The sequence below is a fragment of the Solanum dulcamara genome, chromosome 7 (genome assembly GCF_947179165.1).
Source record: "Solanum dulcamara chromosome 7, daSolDulc1.2, whole genome shotgun sequence".
Taxonomy (NCBI): domain Eukaryota; kingdom Viridiplantae; phylum Streptophyta; class Magnoliopsida; order Solanales; family Solanaceae; genus Solanum; species Solanum dulcamara.
In genome coordinates, this window is record NC_077243.1 from 57,022,511 (window position 1) to 57,028,906 (window position 6,396).

Consider the following 6,396-nt stretch of genomic DNA (forward strand, 5'->3'; position numbering starts at 1 on the left):
CCCCAAAAATTCGTATATGTACCTGCGGGAATGAAACGCAACACCTCCTGAAGAAAGGGGTGCATACAAAAAGGGTGAATACAATAGGAGGAGTTAAACCAAAATGACCAAAAAGGGACATGGTCGTAGTGGAACTAAAGATCTACCCCGATACTAGTGGCAAGATAATAGAGGAAAGGACAAGGCAAAACATAAAGACCAATGAGACGACGCTAAGATAAATCTTGGGCAAAGTTGAGTGCCCCGCACATTATTGCAAGGATTAGCATGAAATGCGACACGAGGACTTTCTAGGGTGGTCACCCATCCCAGTATGACTCTCTCCCAAGAACGCTTAATTTCTAAATTCTGGTGGAATTTAGTGCGATAGTGCGGGTGTGATCACGCGAGATGGAAGAATTTGAACTAGCGGCGAAGGAACAACATGAGATTATGTTCCTGGAGCACTATAAGTTATGTTGAGGGTATTGTAAAAAGTATTTAAGCAAGATAAGAAGGATTAGCTAATTGCTAACTGACGACGCACTCAAATACCATAATTCTTCAACATAGTACCAGTTAATGAGAGGCAAACCACAGAAAGGCTATATGGGCCAGTAGGCGAGGAAACTTCTACACCACCTGGCAGCCAACTCTAAGGATTGAAAAGCAAAACCCAAAAAAAAGGGTGCCAGTTAAAGTTCTGAAAAAAGTCGAGAAGAACTATACGAGGCTAAGGATTCCCAAATTGTCAGCATCATCACGCACCTATTCTATACTCTTCAAGAGTAGGATGGTATACGAGTTATTGTGAGAAGGCTAACGAATCAGCCCATTTGCTTTCAAGCAAGACCACCTATGCAGCTGGAACTAGGTGAAGTTATAGGACAAGGAGATAGTAAGGTTCCGTGAGGTTTCCCTAGCTAATATCTCAGATAGAGGGACTTCAATTATGATTAACATCTGGAGATCAGTCTAAGAAAAGATCAGGAGCACAGACAGGTCTTAGTACCGCATTTTCCCCTTGAGCTTTTAAATAGACTGAGCGCACTATTAGACGCTAGAAGATATGGCGCAAGCCGGGAGATTAACTTTGAATGTAACTAGGATGATTATCCATCACTCATCGAGTTGCCTACCATAATGGCTACTACTCTAGTATCCCAATGTCCCTATTAAAGTTTGGTAGAGCAAGATGTGTAAGTCCCCTAATGGATGGGGCGATGTTAGAGAGACTAAGCTAAAGAGGCCTGACATGATCAAGCAAGCTAAGTATTAGCAGTCCAGAATCGAAGAAATAATACACAGATAATTGCCATCGACATACAGAGTTTAAATTGATAATTGAATGTTTATAACAGAGTAACCCATGAAAGGAAACTTAACCCAAAATATGTTAGACCTTATCAAGTTGCTCGTAAGGGTGACAAAGTTGCCGGTAAGTTAAGCTTAACACCTGATTTGGGAAACTATATGCCCAGTCCATCAAATAAGGATGCTTTACAAGGGTACTGGTGAGCCATCCAGAGTATGTCCCATAGATGATGTTCGGGAAATAGAATCCTACGAGGAGCCGCCTGTCGCCATCATGGATTATGGAAAAACGAAAACCAGAAAAGGGATGACATGGGAAATTGAAGGGGACAAGAAACACCAGTATTCATACCTATTTCCAATATCTACAGGCAGCCCCAACTCCTAGAACTTGTATAATAACTATTAAGAGGGAAATGGGTGTTATCATAATGGAAAGGAATCTTCCTAGACTCTGTATAAAATTCTAAGAAAAATTTAAACATTCGGGGATGAATGTTCCAAAGGAGGGAAGGATGTTACACCCCGAACTTTTGAACCTTGAAACGTGTTCCTGGTCTTCTTGAAAGTGGCCCGGAGATCCCCACTATCCACACACTATCAAATGACTCTAAAGAGGGGAGAATGTGATACCCCATAGTAGAGAAGTTTAGAAATAGAGTCATAAGAATCTGGAAGGAATTGGAGGCCAAGAAGGAAATTGTAAGACTTGATTTACCTACGTAAGCCACTAATTTAATACATTTAAGCTACGTGAGGATATACCAAGCTTGCAAAGCACGGATTACATAGGCTCTTGAAATGAGATGAGATGACGATCTTACGAAAGGGAGCAAAACTAGTTTCCAAACTTACGAAAGTAAAGAAAGAAGGTGACAAGCAAGCAGGTCACAAGCAAGTAGGTGACCCACCTACTTGAGGTGGACCCCGCTGCCACATGGTAGCATGTGATTGGCCACAAGGGTTGAGGTAGCACCCTAGGGGATTCCATATGGCACCTTCTAAAGAGGTGTATATATGTGTATTTGGATGACTACTAAGTCATTATTATTCTATTTGGATCTGAAACTCCAGCAAACAAAAGAGGAGGAAAAACGTGAGGAACAAAGAATAAGGCAGCCATGGTTTTTAAGAATTAAAGGTAAGTTCTTAAATTCTTCTCCGTAAAATAATTATCTACGGTGTTCTTCAACCACATGGAGATGTATATATGTATCTTACTATGTTTATGGAATTAATTCTTCAGCTTTACACCTAGAAGAGGGTGAAAGAACTAGATAAAAATGCTAGAGGGGCAAAGAGGAGTGCTACGGGTTTGGCCCCCTTTGAGGTATGCCTACGAGTTTCGTTCCATGAATTAATTATTTTAGGTATCAAATGGTTATATAATAGTGTTTAATAACCAAAAATTCCAAGTTGGGGCAGCAGATAAGGGACATAAACAGCCCGCTTAATTTCAGCACGTTTGGAGAAGTTCCGAGTTGCAATTTAGCAGTTTTGGCCAAATTCGGGTAAGGTAAGGTTTCTCCTTTCAAATTGTACTTTATGATGTTGTTATGGAGTGTATTATAGTCCTTTTTTGTTGCTGTAAACGTGAAAATGGGATAGGAACTCTTGGCGTTGGAGACAATCCAAATTGTACTCGTTATAGTTGAATTGTGAGGTGTTGCTGCAGGGGTGTGGTGTGTTGTTGAAGTGCCTAAATGTGTTCTAAAAGGGTTAGGGTTCTTCTTGTTGAATCCACACGACCCCTCATTTTGTATAATTAAAGGTTCTACAAAATAAAGGCTAGACACCCTATTTTGGTATCGTAGCTCCGAACGAGTCGGTTGGAGTTTATGTTGTTTATTTTTTATGAGAACTGCTTAAACATATGTTGAAGGTTGTTTTTTTTTGGCTGTAGGTAATAGGAGTGGAATTGGAAATTTGGATAGGGCACATTATAGGAGAGGTGCTGCCCGATTTTCGTAAACTCTTTAACTAGTTAAGGAACTAGTCAAGAAAGCAAGCGAAGGGTTGAGTTCTATGAATACTTATATGTAGCCTAAGGTGATAGAAACCCAAGGGTTGTTAATACTCATATTGATTTTATGTTACTTAGGATCAGAGGACGATGAGGCGAACGGGATAAAGAGTAACTCATAAGAGGTATGTAAAGCTCTCTCTTGGCATGTTTTGGTATAAGTACGTACAGATGTCTTTCTTTCCTTTATGCAAGTATTAGCCTTAAGTGAAATGTATGTGTAATGTGGGGATAATTCCATTCCCAGAACTCCAGGTACGCCTTATAATCCCTAACTACAGTTAGGTGTTGACACCCCTACAAGAATTGAGCATTGCCTGTTAAGGCTTCTACGTGCGAAAGAGTAGTGTATGGGAAACTATCTCTCCTTTATCTTGATATATACTTGGTATGAAAATGATATTATGATGCCATAGTTGTTCACCGAGCCCTAGGATATAATGAAAATGATATAATGACCACCTGATTTCGTACAGATTATATAGAGTTTACTCTCTCTCTTTTCTGGCATGTCTTAGTTGTAGGTTAAATATGATGTGAGCTCCGGAGTAACTCCATTCTTAACATTTCCTATTTACTTTTGAATATCGCACTCTGATAGTAGTTGAACTATTTCCCTGGAAACTTCTATATGTTAAAGAGGTACCAAATGTACAGGCTCCAAGTCTTAAAGACTATACGAGACTAAGTGTTTTTGACTCCATAAATGATTTGTCCCTATGTTAATATATGTCTAGGGTCCACGAGATTACTTTTGAGACAACCCATAATGGCCTTTAGAGGACACTAGAGATGACTACACCGTTACTCGGGTCCTCAAACAAAAGCTTAACTTTCTTATTTTTTCGAGTCTCTAATAATAATTTAAATTGCATATTGTTACTCACTACTCTACTCGTGTATACTGTAACCCTTCATTCACCGAGTCCTGGGGTGGGTACGTTACGTGCACAATTCACTACACTGTCCACCGATCCCCTCACTAGAGGGTCGGGTACGTATGTATATATATGATGATGTGTTGTATTAAGGAGGTGATGGCACTGGGGCCATGATGGTTTTACAGATATGATTCACCGAACCCCTGAAAGGGCTGGCTATATAGTATGATATGAGTATGCATGCTTTTGTAATTCACAGAGTACATGTACAGGCTTCTAAATTGATAATTTGTTCTCCTGCTTCTTTATGTCGGATATACCTCCAGTTGTATTATGTTATATTTTACATACTCAGTACATATGTCGTACTGACCCCCTTTTCTCGGGGGCTGCATTTCATGCCCGCAGGTACGGATACAGGTTTTGGAGTCCGTGAGCCTAAGATTCTGCTTAGCTCAGCTGGAAGAGGCTCCATTGTATCAGATCCTAGTTGTTAGCAATGACCGTCGATGTGTAGTATTGTTTTGTCTATTCAGGGGTACAGCGGGGGCCCTGTCCCGCCATATATTGTCATGAATATTTTTAGAGGTCTGCAGACATGTATATGTGGGTTGTATATGTCAGTTTGGTTCAGTTGGGTCTATATGATATATTGTACATATTGTTATGTTATGGTACCCTAGTCGGCTTGTGTTCCCTTTCTTAAGGTGATACAAATGAAAGAGGCTACAGATATACAAAATGTTATGACCCATGGGGGTTCTCATATACGTATCATGTTGTTGTAGTCCAGTTTGACTATACTTGATTTATATGCATTGCATGTTTATAATTTGATGTGACCACAACTAATAGATACGAATACGGGGGGCCAAGTTGGACCCTAGTCGCAGCCTACAGGGTTGGGTCATGATAGAAGTGGTATCAGAGCAGTTCGTTGTTGGATTGTCTGCAAACTATGTCTAGTAGAGTCTTGGTTATCGATGTTTTGCGCACCACATCTATAAATAGGAAGCTACAGGACATGTAGGATGTTACCTTTATTTCATATCAAAGACCGTGCTTTAGATCCGAGTCATAGGAAAATTCTTTAAATGAACCTAGGATCTTAACCGAAGGACGACACCAACAAAAGGAGGTAATTGACGTTATGGGAAGTTATGAAGCACGCAGGTAAGTAAAGTAAAGGTATAAAAGATATCTGTTGGGTAAGGTATTGACATGGGATTGAAATGTAAAGTGGAAAACTGAAGGGAAAAGTAGACGGGAAAATGCAACAGATGCAGTTTGAAGTTGGATATACGAGGTAAGTCCAGTATTTTTATATTATTATTAATGTTGAAAGCCTTGTGTCGCTACGATATGAGATGATATTGAAAGCCCTGTGTGGCTATGATATAATATGACTATATATATATATATATATATATATATTGTCCCTGTGAGGCATTATTGGTATTTTCTGTGTACAAGTTCTGGGATAAGTAATGAGTATAGAGGAAAATCTGCCAAAATTTTCCCAGAACAAGAAAAGGGAATGAAACATAGACTTTTAATATGCCTTGGAAGTTGATACCGAGTACCCCTATTAGGTTTAACTAAGTTGAAAGAGGTACTCTTTATGTTGTCAATAAGGGATACCCTTTTTTTACTTGGGGAGGTCTATTTCGGAGAAACCAAAGTCTGTTTGAGCAGTACAGTTTAGACCACAATATCTCCGGGCGTAATTGTGTTGTAGAAAAAAAAAGAAGCTCAAGTTGAAAGGGAAGATGTCTAGTAATTGAGCTTCACTCATTTTCAGAGTGCCAAGCCCCCAACTCCTAATTGTAAATTAGATAAGTTGTTCATAACTCGAGGATAAACTCAGAAGGAGACCAGGAAGGTCAAGTATTAAAAGAAGTACTGTGATGTTTAAGAGATTCTAGTTTCTTCCAACAATGGTTGGAAAATGGTTTATGATAACAATTTATAGTTCTTCACTGATTAAATGGGGAAAGAGCTTCGGACAGAAGAACCTCAAAGAGATGTTAGAAACTAAATGTGAGTACGAACTAAAAAGGGGATATGTAAGTATGAATTGAACGGTGTGATCCAATTATACAGGGATAAAGCAGGACTACTAGGAAGGCGCCCTTGGTAGATGCTAACTAAGTTAAAAGCTTGTGATGGGTACACAGTAAGGGAAAGCACTACAAGGTA